Genomic DNA, 26413 nt, shown 5'->3' with positions numbered 1-26413 from the left:
TATATATATATATATATATATATATATATATTTGTGTGTCGGTAGTATAAGCTAACAGTCAAATGTTTGGAAACGTTAATGCTTTTTAACGTTTTTGGAAGTAGTCTCTTAATCTCACCAAGGCTGCATTTATTTGTTTAAAAATACAGTAAAACAATTTAATACTGTGGAATATTATTACAATTAATATGACTTATTTTATGTTGTAATATATTTTAAAATGTAATTTATTTCTGTGATGGCAGAGCTCAATTTTTGGCAGCCATTAGTCTTCAGTGTCACATGATCTTTCAAAAGTTTGGGGTAAGTAAGATAAAAAAAAAAAAAGAGAAACAATATACTTCAATTTAATCAAAAAGACAGTAAAGATATTTATGAAATTAATACATATAACAAAAAGTGATATATATATATATATATATATATATATATATATATATATATATATATATACAGTATATATATATATATATATACAGTATATATATATATATATATATATACAGTATATATATATATATATATATATATATATATATATATATATATATATATATATATATAAATAATAAATGCTGTTCTTCTCAACTTTCTTAATATTCATCAAAGAATCCTGAAAAAAAAAATCACAGTTTCCAAAATTAAGCAGCACAACTATGTTTAACATTAATAATAAGAAGAGCATGCTTCATTAGCAGCAAATTAGCATATTATAATGATTTATGAGGTTACACTGAAGACTGGAGTAATGATGCTGAAAATTCAGCTTTGCCATTACAGGAATAAATTACATTTTTTAATATATTACAACAGAAACCAGTTAATTTAAATTGTAATAATATGTCACAGTATTACTGTTTTGATCAAATAAATGCAGCCTTGGTGAGATTAAGAGACTACATTCAAAAACATAAAAAAACCCCGTAATCTTTCCAAACTTGTAGCCTGTTTTTACTTTGATCAGTTAGGTGTAGCCTTGGTGAGCATATTGTAAAAAAAAAAAAAAAAACACACAAAAAAAAACACATACCAACATGTATCATGTGCAATTGTTTTGCCCTAATCGGCCTCCACTAGATATGTGATTGCAGTTTTCATGATTAACATTTAACGTCACTGTGATCAATATTTGCAGCTTGAGTTCGTCCTCTGTCTGACCCACGCAAATTCACTTTACATGCAGGCCATGAAAACGAGCTTCAATTATTATAGTAAATATTTGAAAGACCTTGAATTCATCATATGCTTCAATAAAAGACAAAAGGCAACCTGAGAGTTTTAGACTTTCAGGCATGTAATTCAAGAAAAATAACAACAGACCTTCAGTCCACAGAACACATGCCTTCTGATAGCGTGCGTTCATCAATATGTCGAGTAATTGCTCAAGTGACCTTTACTGATAAGAAACTGTGGCTCCCCAAATCTCTATCGCTCTCTGTCAGTATCTCTTTTAGTATTCCTTCCCCTCTATACATTCAATTTATCTCTGTCATTTCCCCAGTCTCCCTCTGGCTTCTCTTCCAATCACATACAAAACAAAGCTGGACTTGAGCAGATAGACGAGGCCGGGCTATAAGAACTCAAGATAGCAACTTGGCTGTGACTATAAATATCAACACTGACCTGGAAAGTACATGAAAAACACAAAGGCAAACACACAGGCAGTAAATACACAAGGGTAAACAATACAACAAGACATTTGAGAAAGGGCATTAGTAAGTAGAAAGAATGGGATGCATCCACTGCATTCATGACTTGTTGCCTTCTTACCTCCATCTATATGAGTGAAGCATTTTTCAGCATTCAAACACTGGCGATCCAATGAATAAAATCCATGAAAGAATATCTCACAAGACATAGCGATACTTCAAAATAAACAGCCAACTACATTTCAAAATAAAAGACATGAACTTGAAACTTGAAACCAAAAAAAGACCTTTACACAAAACAATTGCAGTGCAATACGGATATTTGGGCTGATAACAATTATTATTCAATATATGTTATTTCAGATAACCTAACTATCATGTATTATCATGTTCATATCCCATAGTATCTAAATTGTACTTTCTTCTTCTTTTGAATTATTGTTATTTAACATATTTGGACACCACACACACACACACACACACACACACACACTTCACTGTCTGTATATGTATATATTATTAAAATAAATATGAAAAATGTTTTCGTTAAATGCTAGTTTTAATGAACAATATTAGCCATTATAAAAGTATAAGAAGCTTATATAATAGAAAAAAAGACAAACGCAAAAAATAAATAAAGATCTGCCCTGGAACAAGTAACATATTCATGAGAGCAAAGATTGCCCATTAGATATACCCAAACCGAATTATATCTCAGGTTTAACCACTACAGATACATCAAAGCCGGCGGAAAATGTCAGAAGGACTTGACGAGGTTAGGCTGTTCTTGGCAGGGTACATTAGCGCTGAGCCCAGACCGCACAACTCCGAAAATGTAGTAGCAATTTTTCATATAGGCTCTGTGTTTATAAATAAACCACAGATCTGAGGTTTAATTCTTGCCTGAAAAACTCTTAAAACGACATTTTGTGACAAAACAACAGCAGTATTTTGAAAGATATGCAGGTTTTCTCTTCCTGCATTGTCGCTTGGTGGTTGTTTGCGAGATGCATATCTCAAGTTCATAAATTCTTAATAAAAGGGGTGGAGAAAGGTGAAACAAGAATACATCCAAGGATTTTGTGCCTGTCCAAATACCCTTGCGGTTTTTGCACTTGACTACTTGTCTACTTACATGACATATTTCCTGTATTTTGCCCAAGTGGGCGTAAAGACCGTGAGTGTATGTAAAACTTTTGATACTTGATGGGACACACATATATTATTGTAAAAATGCAAGTGTTTGCAGAGCTTTATTTTTATATATTATTTTTTAAATAAACTTTCAAATGTCTATTCATATTTTGTCAGTTTTGCCATGTCAATTTTGTAATTGTGGTGCTTCCAATTAAGTGATAAAAAAATACACATTTTCATTTGAGCACCAATAGAGTGTGCAACACTTTACGTTTTGCTACCCAATTATATGTAATATCTAATTAATTTAAAAGGAATGGTTCGGAGTAATTTCAACCTAGGGTCCTTTGCACCATGACCTCGAGCCAAACATCCCCCCAGAAGCTTTTTTTCACTTGGTCAAACATTATTAAAGTTTGAGCTTATTTAGAGATATCAGCCGAATGGCTTAGTGCAGCGCGAATGGATCCAAGGTTGTATCTCGTAAATTACCCCACTAATAATGCCCGGAATGGTACCAAACTTCTACAGTAGTATCTGCACTCATAAAACGAGGCATTGGAAAGTTTGTAAGTACATCAGGAGTTTATTTAAATAACACTTGCCTGATGGCTTATGCTACCGCTAACCCGGACGCGAGGTCACTTCCGTGATTTGGGAAAAGTCCATAAAATTCCTGGCAGAAAGCGATGCATAATAAGGATGTAGTGTAACGACGCCCAGTTCCAGGAATGCACTTTTTTTGTTGTTGATGGTACCAGTTTGCAACAATTATTAGTTAACACTAAGTTGTCAACACTTAATAAATTTGGATATACCAAAAAACGTTTTCAGCAACACCGGGTGATCGCGCAATACTTTTACGGGCTTTTCCCAAATAACGAAAGTGACCTCAACGTCCGGGTTAGCGCTAGCATAAGCCATCAGGCAACTGTTATTTAAGGCGAGACATCGTTTTTTTTTCACTGGTCAATTTTGAGATAACATGTCTTCTTTCAGACTTGTGGTGAAAAAAAGTCTGAAATACACATTTAGGTCTTTATTTTACTACACTTTGTCTATTTGCGTCTCTAGATTTCTCCGAAATTCAACAAAAGTTGGCGTTCTAAATCAACGCGCTGCTCCGCAATCTTTTTTTTCAGCAACCATTTGTGAAAGTACAATGGGCATTTAACTGAAAAAGCGAAATCTCATTGGCTGATGTCAATTTCTGACAACGTGATTCGTTCAGATGCATCACGTGACGCGCTCTGACATTTAGATGTGTGTTTTTGACTGTTTTTCTGTTCAGTTAAAGGCCATAAATGCTGTGTTTATAAGTTTTGATGTGATTTAGGTGGTTTGGATTGTTGTTGCTAATGATTTTATGAGATATTGTGTCAGTTAATAGTTGTTTCCACTAAAAAAGTATGAATTTTTACATTACAAATCTTTAAATGCCTTTTTCTCAAAATGAGTTTTTTGTCATTCTCCAGTGACACATCTCAGCCTATGTAGCACCTATGTACACCAAACTTTACAGTTATACACTTAGCAGTATTCTGAAGATATGTTCAGAGGGATTTGTTAATAAATCATTTCTGGCCGGATTTATGTGACATTTTAATTAAAAAAATATGGCGAAAATATTTTTTTTTAAGGCTATGGACAGTATATTTTGATTTCCTAATGAAAGCATATATCCTGAAATCCCTCTGAACATCTTTTTTTTTTTCATCTTGTGTGTAATCAAAATGAAAAAAAGAGTTTTGCACCTGGCTTTATCATATGTTCAGATCTATACCGGAAATATATGCAAAATTACGCATATTTAATGTGATAATGCCTAATTTGCATAATTAAACATACAAATTTCAAAAACTTGTAATACATTTTTTTATGAACTTGTGTAAGTAATCAACTGAGGAAGTTTCATGGTGATATCTATTATTTTAAAATTGTACCCTATTCACCTGTAGTGTCTCGCCTTAAATAAACTCCTGATGTACTTACAAGCGTTCCAATGCCTCGTTTTATGAGTACAGAACCTATTTGTACTACTGTAGAAGTTTGGTACCATTCCGGGCATTATTAGTGGGGTAATTTACAAGATACAACCAATTTTTATTTCGACCCTATTGTAAGCGCGCACAAAGACGAAAATTAAAGTAGACAGTCTTTATTATATTACAAAATGCACAGGTACTCACAGAGGGATTGGGGCTAACCACAATAAATCATAAATGATAACCGACAAGGGACTGAACATAACAGTGACTATATACAAGGCAAAATTATGAGAAACAGGTGCAAATCATAAGTAACCATCAAAACAAACAAGCAAATAATCAGTAACCAAGAAAACCAAAATGAACAGAGCAGAGAAACAGGAAATAAAGGAAACAAAACAAAATATCGTCACCTTCCTAAAATAATTGCCTAAGTCCTTTTAATTTTCAAATGACTTAGGCAATTATTTTAGGAAGGTGACGATATCATAGAAATAGTCCATAACGTGATATTAGTCTCCACTCCTGGAAAGCGCATCATTGTGCTATAACTGATCATCCAGCTGTGGAGGGAGGGAGGGGGCTTTGGAGGTTGCCATGGAGCTGGTGATGGATAGGGACTAGGAGAAGTCGGTAGAGGGAGACACCATGGCAGAGCTGACAGCTGACAATAACTGCCAAGACCGGCAACATGACAAATCTGATGAAGCACTTGGTAGTGCACGGAATAACTAAAACCTAAGAGCTGAACGTTGCACCATCTTCGACTGCAAGAAGAACAGCAGCGCGTCACAGAAATGAACCAAAATCAGCGTATAGGCAACTTGCCTCACAGACATGAAGAAATAGGCCAATGAAAAAGCATGAATTGTCTACTTTTAAACAAACCAAAAAAACTAAAACAAATACTCTGATTATGTATCCAAATGTAAGGTGCATTTCTGCCAACACTGACACTAATTTATTAATAAACAATTAAAATGTCTTCTTGCTATTTTTACATTCATAATCATTAGGCTACTTTTGCCAGTGCTTTGCGGCAAGCTTTATGTGTGCGCTTGAGCGCGAGGCAAAAAAATTATCGTTCACGAACCGGTATCGAAGTCAAGGTATCGATATTGAACATTTTTGAACAATACCCAGTCCTAGTAACCAAGGAAACCAAAGCTAAACAGAGCAGAGAAACAGGAACTAAAGGAAACAAAACATAATAACAAAGAAAGAGTCCGTAATATGACAGTTTTCCTTGACATCTCATGATTTTGGGGCACCTAAGTTCCTGAATATGATACATTTCTAATGGATTCACAGGAACTGCAGATTCAGGGAAAATACGGAAAAACTAAAGCGTTCACCGTTAATCGAGAAACACTTAGCCTTTAATATCGCAAGTGGTATTCAGGGTAGCCTAGTGTGGGTTTAGTTTGCGTTGAGGGCAATAAGAGTTTTCCTGTTGAGTGCACACACTCTAAAGTGGCCAAAACTGCAACTTTGGCTAGATTACAACTTGGGTAGTGACAGATGATGTTTCACAATAACATAAATACAAAAAATAACACATATTAATAAATGACTTTTGTCAGTTAAAATTGATGACTTATTCCAATAATTATCAAATATATACTTAGAATTTGTTTTATATATTTATTTATTTATTTAAATTATAATGATATAACCAATGATATTATATTATCTCCAGTGTGTAAATATGTGTGTGCAATAGGGAGTTGCCAGTGTGTTCTTGTGCAGTCCAGAGAAGGCTTTAGCACTGTCTTCACTCTTCAGTTGATGACAAGATGAGATTGCTCACTGTGTCCTCCAGATAGTCCATCAGGCTTGGTCCTGATTGAATCCGGGCCCCTCGGGCCCCTCATGCGACCAGAACCCTGATTACACACGTTCTGCTTCTGGACTCACATTCTTCTTTAAAACCTAGATCCTGATGATGCTGTTAAGATTTTACGTATCTCACCACTGTGAAAAACTACACTTTGTTTTTTTCTTAGATGTGGCATAAAATATAAGGCTGATTTGGCTGCAATTTTCAAAATTATTATAGTTTATTATATAAGACACTACAGGTGAACAAGGTACACACTAATACCACACTATACTTCTATATACTATACTATATACCATAATATCACAGTAACACTGTAAAAATGTTTTACTGCTATTTACCTAAAAAATATTACAATATTATAATATTTATGGATAGTAGTTTTTCTAGTAGTTATAGTAAATTATAGTAGTTATGGATTGATTTCTTTCATGGAATCTACCTAAATAAATCATGTAAAATCCCCTGAATTATTTAGTCTATGCTATAATTATTGTAATATATTTTGTGAAATATACTTTTTTTTTATTTTAAGTTGACGCTCAAAAGTGTGAATTAGAGTGAATAGAGATAATCTGCTTTTATAATTGCATTTGACTTTGAGTTATATTGGGTAATTAAAAGACTGTGTACTGGTAGCACAGCAACAAACTTGTAACTGACCTATCATTATAGCAAAGCTATTGCTCAATGAACAAAACAACCTGTGTTAGGGTAATTATACATGCAGTTATTCACAACCTAACCAGAAGCCCTACTCCTCTGCACAATGGTAACAATCAAAACTTCAACATAATAGAAACTCTTTCAAATGTCAAAAATGTTCAAATGTCATTTATTTATTATTATTTTTCTTGTTATTGACAACATTTTCAGATTTATGGAGTGATAAAAAAAGATTTAAAAAAATTATATATATATATACATATACGTCAGCCTCGACGAATCAAGTGAGTCAAGTGAGTCAAGTGCCGACTCAAGTGAGTCAAGTGCCGAGTCAAGTGAGTCAAGTTCCGTGTCAAGTGAGTCAAGTGCCGAGTCAAGTGAGTCAAGTTCCGTGTCAAGTGAGTCAAGTGCCGAACCAAGTGAGTCAAGTGCCGAACCAAGTGAGTCAAGTGTCGAATCAAGTGAGTCAAGTGCCGAATCAAGTGAGTCAAGTGCGTCCAGTAGTGAATTCAGCCAAGGGAAGGAATTAAGCCCAGTGAAGCGACGTCGCAGAAGGAGAAGGAGGACTCGTTTGGCTCGCCAGGCTCCGGAGGTCGTTCCCAGACTCCTCGCCCTGCCGGCCCCGCCTCTGCGCCGCGCCCTGCCGGCCCCGCCTCTGCGCCTCGCCTTACCTGCGCCTCTCAAGCTTCAGGAGCCTTTTCCAGTGGCGGTTTCCGGGGTATGGGTAGGCGCCTATATGGACCTTTGCACGACCACCTTCGCCTGAGCTTACCATGTCACTGGTCCTGTCCAGCCCTGTGCTCCCTTCTGAGTCTGCTCCGCCCTGGCCGTCGGCACGCCCTGCTCCGCCCTGGCCATCGGCACGCCCTGCTTCGCCCTGGCTGTCGGCACGCCCTGCTTCGCCCTGGTCGCCCACGCTCCATGGCCCAGGCCCGCCTTGCCTGTCTCCTGGTCCCGTTCCCCTGCACGGGCCTGGCCCTCCGTCCCTCCCCCAGGATCGCCTTCGCTCTGCCCCCCGCCTGGATCGTATTTGGAGCGCCTGGAAGCCGCTCCTTTGTGGGGGGGCTATGTCATGTTTTGTGGTTCCCTGTCATATTTAGTGTTTCCCTGTCTTGTCTATTAGTTATCCCAGGTGTTTCTCTTTTCCCACGCCCCCTTGTTATCCTGTTTAGCTCGTTTGTCTCTGATTATTTAAGACCTGTGTTTCTGCCCTGTCTTTGTGAGTTCTTGTTTAATGTTTAACTGTTAACGTTGATGTTGGTTGTTCCTGTTCCCGAGTCCCGTCATCCAGTCTAGTTTCTAGTGTGTAGTCTGTCTGTTAAATAAAGTGAGTGCTACATTTGGATCCTGCCTCATCTCTGCTTCAGCCACATCCGCGTTACAACCGGTATATATATATATATATATATATATTTTTTTTAATATATATATATATTTTTTTTTATTTTTTAGAAATAGGCGACTGTTAACACTTCTGTGAAAAGCTTCAGAATATATATGGAAAGTTTGGTGAATGTTGGTGAAGTAGAGATTTCAGACTAAGTGTAAGAAAACAAAATCTATTTTTGAGAAAGCATTTTTTTTTAAATATAGGCCTATGACATTGTGATTAATTGTGATTATCTACAGGTTAACCGATAAAGTCTGATGAAATGAGACTTAAATGTGTGTATTTTATTTCTACTTTTCTGAAAGCAGCAGGTTACGGAAGCAAAACAGCTCAACATTTTATAATTGACCACTGCCTGGAAAAAACAACACCATTACATTACTGTGTTTCTATTTATTGAGCTATTTGTGTTGCTAATGTATTTTTTTTCTATTGCATACAATCGATAATATTTTCATGATCGATCACCACTGTCATTTCCAAGTACTCGGGTGTTCACGCCCATCCCTTCCACAGCCCAGTGTTCAACCATACAGTCCTATTGTAATGTTGTTTGTGAACTCACTGCACGTCTTTATGGGCAGTTGGCTGCTGGTGTCAGACTCAGTGTCTCTGTGGTCAGGTGAGGAGAGCTGATTCAGCATTCATCCGCCTGCAGTCTCCTGAACGTCAGCACTCAGCTCATCCCTGCCCTGCTGAGAGCCTCACTCACATCCTCACACATCACACACACACTCCCTCGCTCTCTGGAGTGTAATCAGTCCCGTACCATCTCTCTGCTTGAATCAGAGCGGCTCAGTCTGAGAGGATGTGCTCATGTCTGGGAGGAACAGGAAGAGAGAATACATTTTAGCGTCTCTCAAGTGTTTTTCATTTACTCTGCCTTATTGGCATGACAAAATGGTACATTTGTTTAGCCACTGAAGTGCACATGGAGTGAAAGAACAGGAGTGCAGAGAGAGTCAACATCGTCCCAAGTCGAAAAAGAGCCCACCCAAAGTCTCCATGATATTAGGGTGCCCAACTATGGCCCAGATCTCATCTTCAAAAAATAGTCTATTTATAGTCTATAGCCTATATCCTTAAAATCTAGGATGTTATGGCCTGACAGACTAAAATAAAATAAAGGGTAACACTTTATTTCGATAGTCCACTTTAGTCATTCTACACTGTAAAAAATGATCGTGATTTTAACGGTAAAAATGCTACAGTGAAAAACTGTTGATTGGTTAACAGAAAGTTTCCTTACTATAAACAGTAAATAACTGTGATCTAAATGGTACATTTAGCCTAATGTAATTTTACTGTAAAATACCTTTAAATTTACAGTTTCTCAAAGAACAACTGAAAAAAACATAAATTGACATTTCCACAATTCACTGCGTGACACTACACATTTGTATTTTTGTTGAAATAACTAGGTTTCTTCATAGTTTTCTTAGTTTTATTACGTTACGTTACATTATGTTACATTAGGCTACACTTATTTAAATTAAATTAAAATGTACCATGTGATACCATGATGGTGTTTAATGTTTGTGTGAATGACACTGTGCAGCTTCAATATATTAGTATTAACTTTCTTGTCAAAGAGCTGCTTGTGACAAACTTTGATTGATCATATGACTCATCACTGCTGTGATTGTTGGTTGTCAGTGTATTACAATGGTACAATACAGATATTAATACTTCGATAAGTCAGTATATTCACATTATATCAGATAATGAAACATTCTGTATTAAATGTAATAATGTATCCAATGCAATTCAAAAATAGCCACATATATATATATGGCTAAATACATATTTAATTAGATCATATTAGATGCTTGTATTGAAGTTGGAAATTAAAAAAAAAATAGTTTATCTCTCTCTATCTCTCTCTCTCTCTCTCTCTCTCTCTCTCTCTCTCTCTCTCTCTCTCTTCAAAGTGCTATATCTGCATTACTGTTGATGGTATGATAGTGTTGATGGCATGACTTTATTGGCATCTCTCATTCTCACTCTCCATCTTTAACTTTTAGACTGCCAGCTAAATTAATTGCATTAATGCACTGGTCAGGCTGTATGCAGTGCTGAGTCTAAGACACAGGTACCAATCTCAGTAGAATCAATTTCCAGCTGTCAGGCAGCCAGCTGTAGAGAGCAGATGGGCCCTGATGCAAGTCCCTCCAACTTCCTGTTCACCAGGCTTTGTGCACAAATCTAAATACCCTCATGGATGTCTGCTGCCCCAATCTGTGCCCACAGTAGACAGGTGGGCAGAGACACAGACTGGCTAATATAAAGAAACAACAACAAGAAGACGAGGGAGAGAAAACGTGAGAAAAAAAAACCCTAAGTGACAAGAGGAAGCTTTCTTTCTTTCTTTTTTCACCCCACTGTGCTGCACCTGTGTATTTAATGTGGAATATGCATAAAGCATCTCAAGTAAGGCATTGATGCTGTCCATATGTCCAAAGTAGTTATTTAAAGCTTTTCTTAATGCCTTGGGAAACAAAAGCAACGGCAGTTTCCGTGTCCTGCTGGTGCATTATGGAGTGTGCATCTGTTTTGTCAGATATAGTGGTGTCACGTCTTATTTCTTCCCCCTGTGGGTCGGACCCGTGCTGGGAATGATGTTCAGTTCCAGGTTTAAGTCATGCACTGTAAAAAAAAGAAGAAAAAAATATATATAAAAAGATGTATCCAATAAATCATGACTGCATTGACAGATGTGCTGCCTTTCCTGCTAACCATAAGCTTCAAGACTGATTTTAATGTGCTTATTGTCTCGTTATCTTCATATATATTGCTATTGCATCTTTAAATCCTTTGTTAACAGTTTCAATAAAGTTTAAAGGGTTAGTTCACCCAAAAATGTTATCAAATACTCACCTTCATGTCATTCCAAACCCTTAAGAGTTGTGTTTATCTTCAAAACACAAATTAAGCTATTTTAAATGAGATCTAGATTTCTGTCGCTCCATTGACAGCTGCGCTCCTCCATTGAAAACTACCACGTTCTTACAGTTCTTAAAGAGATCATAAAACGAATCCATATGAATTGAGTGGTTTAGCGCAAATATTCTGAACAGACACACTCACTTTATATGATAAAGAGATTGGATTTTGGCTTTTATTCACATATAAACATTGACCAGCGCTATACAACACATGAAAATGAACCTCACTGGTTCTCACACGTCAAGCAAGCATGCTTGAGCTTCTGTTTACCATAACTGATGTGTGCGTTGATGAATGTTTATATTTGAATAAAATCATACAAACAACCAATTTATTTTAATTTTCGTTTCAACAAAGATAGACGACTGGACATTAGACAACACAAACCAGACAACATTTTTCCAGTGTTTGATTAATCTGACGTTTTGCTGGACATTCTACTGGGAAGGGCCATAGTGCAGTTCAAACGCTCGGTCAGCCGCAAATGGGAAGCGCGCTGGTTAATTAAGCTCCAAAAGTGCGGATTTCGAACCCCGCTCGAACCCCGAAAATGGCTGAACTACTTCTCCTCACCCGCACAAACAAGGATTTTTTTTCAAATCCGCTGCACTGTGCTTCATTAAAACTTGGCTGAAGCTATTCCAGAAAATGTGCTACATCTGCCGGGCTTCCAGCTGTTCAGAGCAGATCTTTAACGGGGAAAACGAAAGGCAGTGGATTAAGTTTTTACATAAACAAAAGTTGGTGTTCTGGCATAACAATGCTGAAGACGTGCTGTCCTAATTTAGAGGCACTCTTCATAAACTGTAAACCTTTTTACTCGCTGTGGGAGTTTTCCACCTTCATTCTTTTGAGCGTTCACATACCTCCCAACGTGACAAACAAACATGGAGCAACTTTACCCGGACTCTCTTATAATCACGTCCCACCAACGGCAGTAATATACAGGACCACTGTTACACCACAATAAAGGACGCATACAACTCTGTCCCACATGCAGGTTTGGGGCTCTCCCAATCACTGGCCGGATAATCTTATTCTGACCTACAGGCAGACACTGAAATCAGCTAAACCTGAAATAAGCATTGTTAAAAGATGGACTAATGAAGTAGAGAGGGATTTACAAGCCTGCTTCGATTGCACTGACGGTTTTCGAAGCTGCTGGATGAGCTCACAGAGACTGTAACGTCATATTTCAGTTTCTGTGAGGATATGTACATTCCCTTTAGGACATTTCAATTATTCAATAATGATAAACCATGGTTTACAGCAAAACTCAGACAGCTTAATCATGCCAAAGAAGATGTTTACAGAAGTGGGGATTTTGTCATGCCAAAGAAGATGCTTACAGAAGTAGGAATACAATCTTATACAACCAGGCCAGACACACATTGACAAAGGAGATCAGAGTGGCTAAAATAAGCTACTCAGAAAAGAATGTTTTCATCCAACTATCCGACATCAGTCTGGACAGGCCTGAGGAACATCACCAAGTAAAGACACCACCCCCCGATCTGTGGAGAATCTGGCTGAGGATCTGAATGTGTTTTGCTGTCTCACAGCCTACACCCGTTCTGATCCTCACATACTGTATACTCCAGCACATCCTCCAAACCCATCCTTCCCTTCCTATCATTCAACCTGCGTTTATGGTCTGTGTGGAGGACATGTGCCAGGTCTTCAAAAAACATAAGACCAGGCCCAGACGGTGTTTCACCTGCCTGATTAAAAGCCTGCGCTGACCAAATGGCCCCCATCTTCACACAGATCTTCAACAAGAGATCCTAGCTGCTTCAAACACTCCATTATCATTCCAGTGCCCAAAAAAAACACGAATCACTGGAATTAATGACTAGAGATCTTTAACTTTCACGTCTGTGGTAATGAAGTAGTTTGAAAGACTGGTATTGGGCTACCTGAAGAACATCACTGGATCCCTGCTGGATCCCCTTCAGATTGCATAAAGAGCAAACAAGTCTGTGGATGATGCAGTAAATATGAGACTGCATTATATCCTGCAACATCTTGACAGACCTTGTACTTATGCAATGATCTTATTTGTGGACTTCTCTTCGGCCTATAATGCCATGTCATGTCTGATCTTCTCTCAGCCAAATTAAGCCACACACACAATCATGGACAGCACTGTGGCAGCAGTGGAGTCATTCCGGTTTCTGGGTTCTACCATCTCTCAGGACCTGAAGTGGGAAGTTCACATTGACACCATTGTGAAAAAGACTCAGCAGAGGTGGTACTTCCGTCACCAGCTGAGGAAGCTCAACCTGCCACAGGAGCTGCTGACACAGTTCTACTCAGCCATCGTTCAATCTGTTCTATGCACTTCTATAAGTGTCTGGTTTGGTCCAGATACCAAATCAGACAAAAGATGACTACAATGGACAGTAAGGAATGCTGAGAGGATTATTGGTGCTCCCCTGCCCACACTCCAAGACCTGTAACTCCTCAGAGTGAGGAAGAGGGCAGGTAAAGTCATCATAGACTCCACTCACCCTGGACATCACCTGTTTGAACTGTTGCCATCTGGATGGCGATTCAGGTCACTGGGCACTAAAACATCTAGGCACAGGAACAGCTTCTTCCCAGAGGCCATTTCCCTCTTAAACAGTTAAATGCCTCCCTTGGCATATGCCTGTAAGTGCAATACCCCGCTGCTTAGTGCAATATCTTCAGTTGAAATTTAGTCATCATTCATAAAACTGTAAATGTATTCATAATCTGTAAATATGTTTATTGTGACTAAACCTAGCTGTGTCATTATACTTTTCAGTCAAACATTCGTGTAAAAGCAAAATTAGAATGGAAACTCCACTTTTAAATTTGACCGTATTTTCGTTTTCAGTCAAAATGCCTTTTGAATGGGAGTGAATGGGGCACTTCAATGAGAGCATCAAAATCGCTATTTTCAAAACACTAAGGAGGCTCGAAACAACATGAAACTGTGCTTGAAGTATCACCAGGGGCTCTACACATGAACGTGAGCATTGACAACATTGTTTGTGTACACAAAGTTTGCTAAAACGAAAGGTTGTGTACGACTCATGGAAACAATGAGAACAGCAAATACATTTCAACATAAAAGTAATTACAAAACAAAAGACAATATTTTTTTTGTCAATATTTATTTCAAATGGACTGCAATTGAATGCAACAAGGCCATGTTTCTGATATGAGATGTTTTGTTCCCTTATTTCTTGAAACATCTTTACATATTGAAACATAAACAAATATTTTCATGATTTGTTATTGCAACCTTCTTCTTTTGTCAAATCGACTTGATTCACTAATGTTGTTCAGATAACATAATATTTAGAGTTTCTGTTGATTGCTCCAATCCCTTTCTTTGTCGTAAATTATCCTAAATAATATTTTTAGTTTTTAGTATTCAAAGAAGTCATAACCATTCTGTTCTCCAGGCTCTCACTGTTAAAGGTTATGCCTTTACATACCTACATCTTAGCCGTGCTCTCCGGGTATGACTTGTATTCTGTAAATTATTCAAATCAGGTGTTGAGTGCTAAATTCTTGAGAGGCCAGTCGGGCAATTAAGATTAATAATAGAGCAGATAAATTAAATCAGAACAAGGGGAGCACATTTGGAGAGTGTGTAGTTGTATTCCATAGCAGATTTGAAAAAAAGCAGTTTCATGAATTTATAATGTCAGCCAGATGATATTTACTTCAAATGTCAGTCTAGCCAAGTGGTGTTTTCAATTGGACACATTAGCAGTGTTTCTGAGTGGGTGGAACCACCTCTGATGGGCCTCTGAGGAATTAAACTGTGAGTCTTTGATAGCAGGTCTGACCACTGATTCATACAAGTTAGTCTCACTAGATCAAGTGGCCAAATTGGGTTCAGACAGCACAGTTTATAGAGCTCAATGGTGAGAGCCCACTTTTTTTCGGCATGGGTGCTGGAATTACATTACAGAAACTGTGTAACGGAAGCAAGCTAGAGTTGTGCAACAACTAGGTAAACCTCAGTCCCCTGGCCTCAAGAGGCGCACTAATGACTGACACTATAGACGCTGCGGTCTTTAGCATCCATGCTAGTGGACCAACCTCCCATGCCGGTTTGAATCCCATTGTGTCAAGTAGGACCATTACAAATAAGGCAGAAAGCAATAATGCTCAATGTGGCGACTGAATTCACCATTTACAAAGAGTCAATTGCACTGAGGTAACATTTGCAAACATCTAACTTCCCTTAACATCCAACAACTCCAGTTATTTCCATTTTAGCAGCTTCTCTGATCTTGTTTAAAGTTAGTAGGTAGTATACAAGGATCCACAATACAATACTTAAATATTTGTGATTTATATGTTGCTTGTGTGCTGAATGACGAGATGGAAGACTGGGCCCCGAAACGGTGATCTATGAGTGTCCCAAACATAATAACCATCACTGCAGATAAGAATATATTCACGTGGAGACAACGAAGCCACTACCCTACCTGTTAGCACAGCAGAGCACCGGAGAGAGCGACCCGGAAGCACAACACAACTTCCGTCACTGACGAGCAAGAGAGGGTGTTAGGACTACTCGCAATATTTATAGGACGGAGCCTCACATGGGGATTGGCCAAAAGTACGCCAGTTACACATTACGTATTAATTAACACTGCTACAATCTACCCCACCTTTTTTGTATCGGCGCCCCGACGATAAGCAACTCTTGTTACTCACTTCCAGGGCATAAAGAGGGCAGCACAACATTAGACACAGAAGTCACGCACCTAAAACCATTTACGAGAACAAGCGATACACAAGTCCTCCAACATGATTAAAACACGAGTAAGGCACTTGTTACAGGTCCTCTGCCTTTACGGCTACTCAACGAGAAACAAGTGATGCCCAAGTCCTCTTACCATGGCGGCTAAATAACGAGAAACAGGTGATACACGAGTCCTCAAACATGGCGGCTAAATGACGAGAAACAAGTGATACACAAGTCCTCTTAACGTGACGGCTAAATGACGAGAAACAAGTGATACACGAGTCCTCAAACATGGCGGCTAAATGACGAGAAACAAGTGATACACAAGTCCTCTTAACGTGACGACTAAATGACGAGAAACAAGTGATATACGAGTCCTCAAACATGGCGGCTAAATGACGAGAAACAAGTGATACACAAGTCCTCTTAACGTGACGGCTAAATGACGAGAAACAAGTGATACACGAGTCCTCAAACATGGCGGCTAAATGACGAGAAACAAGTGATACACAAGTCCTCTTAACGTGACGACTAAATGACGAGAAACAAGTGATATACGAGTCCTCAAACATGGCGGCTAAATGACGAGAAACAAGTGATACACGAGTCCTCAAACATGGCGGCTAAATGACGGGAAACAAGTGATGCACGAGTCCTCAAACATGGCGGGTAAATGACGAGAAACAAGTGGTGCACGAGTCCTCAAACATGGCGGCTAAATGACGAGAAACAAGTGGTGCACGAGTCCTCAAACGTGGTGGCTAAATGACGAGAAACAAGTGATACACGAGTCCTCAAACATGGCGGCTAAATGACGAGAAACAAGTGATACACGTGTCACAGGTCGGGGCGGGCCAAGCCAGACTGTACCCACCCCTGAAAACCGGGAACCACCTCGAGGAACGTGTCAAGGACCAGACAGACAAGAGAATAAAAATAATAACAGTTTCTTTATTATTTTAAAAGTGGTAAATTGGATAAGTCCTAATTAAAATCTTCTTCTTGCCGCCAGGGCAGTTCGGGCGTCTCTGGACCTCCTGGGACGGGAGGAACGATCGTAGCGGGCCGGGGGCTCGTTGAAGGGGGATCAGGGGAAATCCTCACGCCGTCCAGGTAGGTCACCAGGTAAGTACTTCTCCACGGGACTCAAGCGGGGGTCGGGGTCATACGAACCCCATTCAGACTGGAACCAGGTAGGTATGCAAGTGTGGGGGCGAGCGAGTCACTGGAACGATATGGCAAGGTTTAACTGTTCGACAGTATATGAACACTCAGCTGAGGTACCTTCTTTCTTTCCGATTCGGGCAGATGCTTCCAATGGAGGACGTGTGGAGACCACCAGACGGGGAGGACACTTTAAGCGAAACGCTCCACTTGGCTGAGCACTGGAACGGTACAGTAAGGTTTGGCTGTTCAACAGTATATGTAACTTTCAACTAAAATACCTTCTCTTCTTCTGAACAGGGCAAGGCTTCAAGGAGGCGTATGGAGACCACCAGACGGGGAGGACACTTGGAGCGGAACGCTCCACTTTGGCTGAGCACTGGAACGATACAGTAAGGTTTGGCTGTTCAACAGTATATGTAACTTTCAACTGAAATACCTTCTCTTCTTCTGAACAGGGCAAGGCTTCAAGGAGGCCTTGGAACCAGGACCTGGAACCAGGTAGGTATGCAAGTGTGGGGGCGAGCGAGTCACTGGAACGATATGGCAAGGTTTAACTGTTCGACAGTATATGAACACTCAGCTGAGGTACCTTCTTTCTTTCCGATTCGGGCAGATGCTTCCAATGGAGGACGTGTGGAGACCACCAGACGGGGAGGACACTTGGAGCGGAACGCTCCACTTTGGCTGTGCACTGGGATAATACAGCAGGACTTTAACTATTCAACAGTTTATGGAACATTCAGCTGAATTACCTTCTCCTTTTCTGGACAGGACAGAGGCTTCAAAGAGGCGTGTGGAGACCACCAGGCGGGGAGGACACTTGGAGCGCAACGCTCCGCTGGGCACTGGAACAAACACAGCACGGTTCTAACAGTTCAACAATATATGAAGAACTCAGCATTAACGGAGCCGGGTCTTCTCAACGCAGGAAGTTGGGCGCTTGCTTTATCAAGACCCTTCTTTAGAGACAGCGGGTGGAAGACTGTAGGAGGAGAGTGCACGGCAGACTTCTATTACTTCTCCACACAATAATTTCACTTCACAGCACAAACCGTGTGAATCGTCACTTCAGGCACTGCAATTCCACTCGCACACCGTGCATTCGGGCCAGCACTCACCCACCGGTCTTTCTCCCACCAGATCGGATCTCGTCTTTGGCCAGGGCTTGACTTCGCTCCAGGAAAAGCAGAAGAACGGTGCAGCGATTATCACATTCGGCAAGGAGAGGACAGAAGTTGGAGTCAGATCAACAATTCACTCGGTGTAATAGTTCACTCGTGCCACACACTTTCCAAATTCTCAACACCACTTCAGTGTTAGTGCATATAAACAACGGATCCAATACTCATCACTTGCGTCCTTCCCACTGCTGACGATATTCTTTAGGTCTTCGCTGACAAATCCTTCACTCCTTCCTTTCTCTTCCTCGGCTTCAATCTTCACCACTCCACAGCCCAGCCTCAATAAAAAGAACAACCCGCTGACAAATTCTTCACCCTTTTCTTCCTACTACTCAGCTTCGATCTTCACCCGTTCCACAGCCCAGCCTCAATAAAAAGAACAACCCGCCAACGAGCACAGTATCACACGGGAGGAGAACCACCCTCACAGTCTGTTTTCTCTCTGTTTTTAAAGCCCCATCTCAATATGTGTCCCTCTCACAGCGTTCCCTGTAATTGCCCCACACCTGCTGTCACTCAGGCAATTGGCCTCGCTGCCATGGCAACAAATTCGCAGTGCATTCACCAGGATCTTGGTCCCGTTCAGGTTTTTGTCACCCCGTGACACACGAGTCCTCAAACATGGCGGCTAAATGACGAGAAACAAGTGATACACGAGTCCTCAAACATGGCGGCTAAATGACGAGAAACAAGTGGTGCACGAGTCCTCAAACATGGCGGCTAAATGACGAGAAACAAGTGATACACGAGTCCTCAAACATGGCGGCTAAATGATGAGAAACAAGTGGTGCACGAGTCCTCAAACATGGCGGCTATATTAGAGCTCAATGGTGAGAGCCCACTTTTTTTCGGCATGGGTGCTGGAATTACATTACAGAAACTGTGTAACGGAAGCAAGCTAGAGTTGTGCAACAACTAGGTAAACCTCAGTCCCCTGGCCTCAAGAGGCGCACTAATGACTGACACTATAGACGCTGCGGTCTTTAGCATCCATGCTAGTGGACCAACCTCCCATGCCGGTTTGAATCCCATTGTGTCAAGTAGGACCATTACAAATAAGGCAGAAAGCAATAATGCTCAATGTGGCGACTGAATTCACCATTTACAAAGAGTCAATTGCACTGAGGTAACATTTGCAAACATCTAACTTCCCTTAACATCCAACAACTCCAGTTATTTCCATTTTAGCAGCTTCTCTGATCTTGTTTAAAGTTAGTAGGTAGTATACAAGGATCCACAATACAATACTTAAATATTTGTGATTTATATGTTGCTTGTGTGCTGAATGACGAGATGGAAGACTGGGCCCCGAAACGGTGATCTATGAGTGTCCCAAACATAATAACCATCACTGCAGATAAGAATATATTCACGTGGAGACAACGAAGCCACTACCCTACCTGTTAGCACAGCAGAGCACCGGAGAGAGCGACCCGGAAGCACAACACAACTTCCGTCACTGACGAGCAAGAGAGGGTGTTAGGACTACTCGCAATATTTATAGGACGGAGCCTCACATGGGGATTGGCCAAAAGTACGCCAGTTACACATTACGTATTAATTAACACTGCTACAATCTACCCCACCTTTTTTGTATCGGCGCCCCGACGATAAGCAACTCTTGTTACTCACTTCCAGGGCATAAAGAGGGCAGCACAACATTAGACACAGAAGTCACGCACCTAAAACCATTTACGAGAACAAGCGATACACAAGTCCTCCAACATGATTAAAACACGAGTAAGGCACTTGTTACAGGTCCTCTGCCTTTACGGCTACTCAACGAGAAACAAGTGATGCCCAAGTCCTCTTACCATGGCGGCTAAATAACGAGAAACAGGTGATACACGAGTCCTCAAACATGGCGGCTAAATGACGAGAAACAAGTGATACACAAGTCCTCTTAACGTGACGGCTAAATGACGAGAAACAAGTGATACACGAGTCCTCAAACATGGCGGCTAAATGACGAGAAACAAGTGATACACGAGTCCTCAAACATGGCGGCTAAATGACGAGAAACAAGTGATACACAAGTCCTCTTAACGTGACGACTAAATGACGAGAAACAAGTGATATACGAGTCCTCAAACATGGCGGCTAAATGACGAGAAACAAGTGATACACAAGTCCTCTTAACGTGACGGCTAAATGACGAGAAACAAGTGATACACGAGTCCTCAAACATGGCGGCTAAATGACGAGAAACAAGTGATACACAAGTCCTCTTAACGTGACGACTAAATGACGAGAAACAAGTGATATACGAGTCCTCAAACATGGCGGCTAAATGACGAGAAACAAGTGATACACGAGTCCTCAAACATGGCGGCTAAATGACGAGAAACAAGTGGTGCACGAGTCCTCAAACATGGCGGCTAAATGACGAGAAACAAGTGATACACGAGTCCTCAAACATGGCGGCTAAATGATGAGAAACAAGTGGTGCACGAGTCCTCAAACATGGCGGCTAAATGACGAGAAACAAGTGATACACGAGTCCTCTTACCGTGACGGCCAAATGACGAGAAACAATTGATACACGAGTCCTCGAACATGAAACAAGTAAAAACAGAACCCTCAGCGGGCCATATTTTTATGACTCGAACTGGTCACTCCCTAAACGTGCATGAGCTCGACAAACTTTAAAATTACACTCTGTAACAGTAGATACCATTCAGCTACTGCCGGTCAACACGAAATTAAAATCCACCCAACCATTTGACAAGATGGGGACCTGACAACCCTACAACCGGGTAACGCATTAGAGGGTGCGAAACTAGCACCAGGCACGGCCGCAGCCTGTTCCTGGCGCAGCCTCTCATTATCTGCTCTTAACTGCACAACTAAGTCCCTCAACTCCTGTACCTCTCCCTCCATACTTACCCTACCCAACAAAGGGAAACTCTACCGTTAGGAGATAGAAAAGCGGAGGAAGGACGCCAGCTGCTGTTTTGCCTATAACACAAAAAAACCCCACAAAAAAAAACAAAAAGAGAGAGAAAGACAACAAACAACAAAATTTAACACGTCTTGGCGTTAAATTGTACCCTGCCGACTGCGCCAGATTGTGGCATTCAAAACAAGAACAGACAAAACACCGACTACGCCACCCTGGGAATTTCACCCAGGGAATGATTTTACTCCCTTATTGAAATTATATTAATACAATTAAGGACACACCGGTACACGTACAATACAGCCAAAGACGGGTTCAAATTTGAAGAAACTACTTTTATTGCAATAATTTAAAACACTGTAAAACCATCTCTCGGGGAAGAGAACACAGAAAAAAACACAAAATAACAAATGTATAAATGCTGAGGCTTACCGATGGAGGAGAAAGGAGTCAAAGGCAGTAAGAAATCCCCGGGAAAGTTCCCCAGTAAACACACAACAACCACACCACAGTGCACACAAAAGGAAAACGAGAAAGTCAACAGCACACCGGAAGGGGACACTACCACCCAGACACCAACACCACCATCGGCTCTCAGTCACTGTAACAAAAACAAAGAAGAATGAAACAAGCACACACACACACACACACTCCTTTAACAAGGATTCACCAAAAAGAATAGAAAATACAGAAAATCAAAATCTTTAAATGAAAGGAACTAACCACTTATCAAAAAGTACAGACAATGACCAAAACCAGCAATGGTTATAAAAGGGCAGTATAAAGAAAACTATATATATCTAAAGATATATAAATCCAGTAATCAGAAAAGAAAGAAATCAAACAAAATATAAATACAATTTTTAATCTAAATTGGAATTAACACAAACAAAAAAAGAAAACAAAACTCCTTAATCAGCTAAATCATAATATAAACCCCCAACCCCTTGAGCTATATTCAAATGTCATAAAAACAATAGCCCACATGAAACCAACGGCACATGCTTTTGACCATGCAGGCGTAATTGCCCCGTAGCACAATGGCAAGACGAGCACACAGCAATCTGCTCCAGTTGCTGGTACAATACATACATGTAATGCAAACAGTAGTTCAGGGAAACCAACAGTCCAGGAAAGACAGCCGTACAGGTCAAAACAGTGTCTGCAACACAGCCGTAAAAGCAACACAGTGTCTGCAACAGCCGTAAAGGCAAAACGGTCGTAAAGGCAAAACAGCAGCTAGCGAATCAACAGTGTTGCTGGCGACGATCTCCAGCTAAACCGGCCTCATTCCTGTTATTTACACACAAATATTACCATTAACCCTAATTAATAAAAATGAAATGAATAATCACACATCATGGCATACATACCGATCAAGCAGCATTCATTTACACCCGAGGGAGACAGCCCGACGCGTGCCGATGTCACCGATAATGCAGTAGCGTTTATTGAATGTGCTGAATGACTAGATGGAAGACTGGGCCCCGAAACGGAGATCTATGAGTGTCCCACACATAATAACCATCACTGCAGATAAGAATATATTCACGTGGAGACAACGAAGCCACTACCCTACCTGTTAGCACCATAGACAGTATATAAACTGGACACAGCGACCCCATAGGTTTCAACGGAGAGCAGTGAAGTCAATTAGAAGCACTTACTTCCTGATCGCAAGGCGAACTGCGCAGGCTCAAACTGAGCTTGACGACGTAGATGTGACGTGAGCAACCTGTAGGTCTTGTAGTAGCTGTGCCGAGAGAAATCTGAATCATTCCCTTCCGAATCTCGCAGAGACGGAGAGCGTGGGTATTTGCTGTCCATGAGCTAGCAACGGGAGCAACTTTATCACTCTCTATGGGCTTCTCCCTTGACTTTATGCCTCCACGTCCTCCCGATTGCTTGCGAGCTTCTCTGCCTGTCCATACGGTAATTTTTCGACTTGTGCGACAGAGTCGCGCGGGTATGACGCAATCGTTAGCCTGTTTTTACAAAAACTGCTTCTACGGGGCCATAACGTAAGATACAAGGTAATGGAGCTTTTTATACATTTTCGTGTTTCTTTGGAAATAAACAATGGACAAACGGTGTCTTTAAACGCCTCAGATATAAAGTTATTCGCTGTCAAAGTGACGCCAAAATGAATGGGAGTCAATGGAATGCTAACAGCATGTGGGGGTCCGCTAGCCAATGGCGGCGCCCAGGTCGGCTTCAATATCTTTCGGAACACTGCCCCCCTGGTTAGCACAGCAGAGCACCGGAGAGAGCGACCCGGAAGCACAACACAACTTTCGTCACTGACGAGCAAGAGAGGGCGTTAGAAGGACTACTCGCGATATTTATAGGACGGAGCCTCACATGGGGATTGGCCAAAAGTACGCCAGTTACACATTACGTATTAATTAATACTGCTACACTTGCAAAACAATATAATTGTCATAATACAAAACTAATTCTGAATATCTGTCAATGCATAAAAATGTTGAGTTACAAATAACTGAGCCACACTAACCAACCAAACTATGTGCCCTTGGTAGATCGATCTTTAATGAGAATTGGACATTTCTCACATTCAAACAAAATACATATTTGAAAAAGTATAAAACAACTTCAAGAAATGACTTGCAGCATCTGCAGAAGCATGTATTATCATTTAACAACCTGAGTTCTGGTACATGTCTTGAAAGTTTGTTTTAAATATGCTAAAAATCTATTTTACTTTGGAGATTTTAAATGACATTTTTACTTCCAGAATGAAGTATTGAGCTCAATTGCTGATCTATATGAGGAACACAATCAATATAGTCAAGGCCACAGCTTTTGTTCATAAACTTTTGTTTATGCAATTAGAGCTGTGTACAGATTCTCAAACAGAATAGCTACGTCTGTTATTACAGATCCAGAAACAGATTTTGACCCGCAGAGACTCATTTTTGTGTTTTATAGTTATACTCTTGGCCTTTACGCTGGGCATGAAAAGAGCGATTTGTTTTCTTTGCACAATATATTTAAAGAGTCATGAAAAATATACATACAAGTCATGCAAAGTGTGAAGATCTTTTTAAAGTCCCCCTGTGGTGAAAATCCAACTTTAACGTTGTTTATATGTGGTGTTTTTAATATGCTTTAAGACAAACCATGTACAACTGTAAATGTAAAATGCATAAGTCAACACCATTGCGGAGTGTTTTCTCCTTAAAACTGCAGTGAACCAAAGACAGTCTCAAAAACACGGTTTTAAATCGCTGGTGTTTCTGATGTCACAAACTACCTTGTAACCAATCACATCAATGAGTGGATCTCTCTCTTCAAGATCTATATGAGGCAGACAGACATTCAAGACAGACATTTCAGGAATAATCACTGTGGCGAATTAAAAGGGCAAGCCAATTATGCAGTAGGTGTTTATTTCCAGCCTCCATGAATAGATGTGGTAGCTTTAGTGAACGTATTTGGGATGCTAACACAAAGGTTGTCTGTTTAATTCCAATAAGGTGAGCCGGGAATGACAAAGTTGTTGATATCACAATCAAAGTGCCTTTGAGGAAAGTACATAACCTCAGGTTGGTCCTGAGGGACTGTCCCTACAATCAGTGAACTGTAAGCTGGTTCATGAAAAGCATCTCTTAAATGACCGAAAAAGTTTATTCAAGTACGCTATTAGTATAATTATTTTAAACTAAAAATAAGAAATTATACTTTCAATCTCCTTTTTATGTACTTATCAGAAATATACTACTTAGCCTATACTAGGCCCTAAAAGTATGTACAGTTTTTAAGAAGAAAAAGTACATTATTTTGAGTTTGTAGCAGAAGATTGGCAAGTTTTGGGAAATACTACTTCATAATAATTAAGTTTTTAACATACCACCATGTCGGTTAGTTACATGCATCCGGTCACATTTTAAATCTTATAGTGAATGTAATTTGTTAATATGTGTCAGGAGTTATGAATATGAAGTCGATACCCTTTGTTTGAAATATGAGCGTCAGCCGCTCCCATTCAAACCATCTCATGTAGCCTACCGTCGTCATGAAAATGCTTGACAAAACAACTTACCTCAGGGCTTTGTTTTCAATTCATACTGGAAACCCAAGGGTGCCCTATACACATTTAGGCCCCGTTTACACGATGGGAAAACGCAGATATTTCTCTGCGTTTTGGCCTGTCATTTACACGAAAACGCCGTTTTTATCCCAGAAAACGATCATTTCTAAAAACTCCGGCCAAAGTGGAGATTTCTGAAAACGCCGGTTATATGTTGTCGTGTCAACTGGGAGAAACGGAGTTTTAGGTTCTCTCTTGTCGATTCTGAGGATTCTGATTGGCTTGCATGGCTTTATCCTTCTCCCTACACTGCCGCCCATAGGTTTAGCATAGTTATAAAGGCGCTCGACGGCGTATTTATGCGGGTTGTGTGCACGATGTTATTATTGAAAACGGAGGGGGAGAAATATTCGTTTCTCTAAATACCCGGCTATGTGTAAATGTGGCCTTAGTCCACAAATGGCAGATTTGATGAAGGCATATCATGTGACATTCCAGGAACTCCCTGACATAAACAAAGCTTACAGAGATCGCGATAACATGCAGATCGACTGTTGTCTGCTGTGGTTCATGTTTATTTAGGTCAATCAAACTTTATTTCTGAACCCCCAAAGTACAGTACAATTTCAATTTAATATACTGTGTGAACCCAGTCGCAATGAAAGTTACATTATCTGAATTTAATGTGATTTAGCACTGAAATCCACTGAAAAGTCCAACATAATTCATGACATACAGTGATTGGCTACAGCTTGGCGTTTTTC

Source organism: Phoxinus phoxinus, assembly GCF_949152265.1.
Source record: "Phoxinus phoxinus genome assembly, chromosome: 8".
NCBI lineage: Eukaryota > Metazoa > Chordata > Actinopteri > Cypriniformes > Leuciscidae > Phoxinus > Phoxinus phoxinus.
This window is presented reverse-complemented; position numbering follows the sequence as displayed.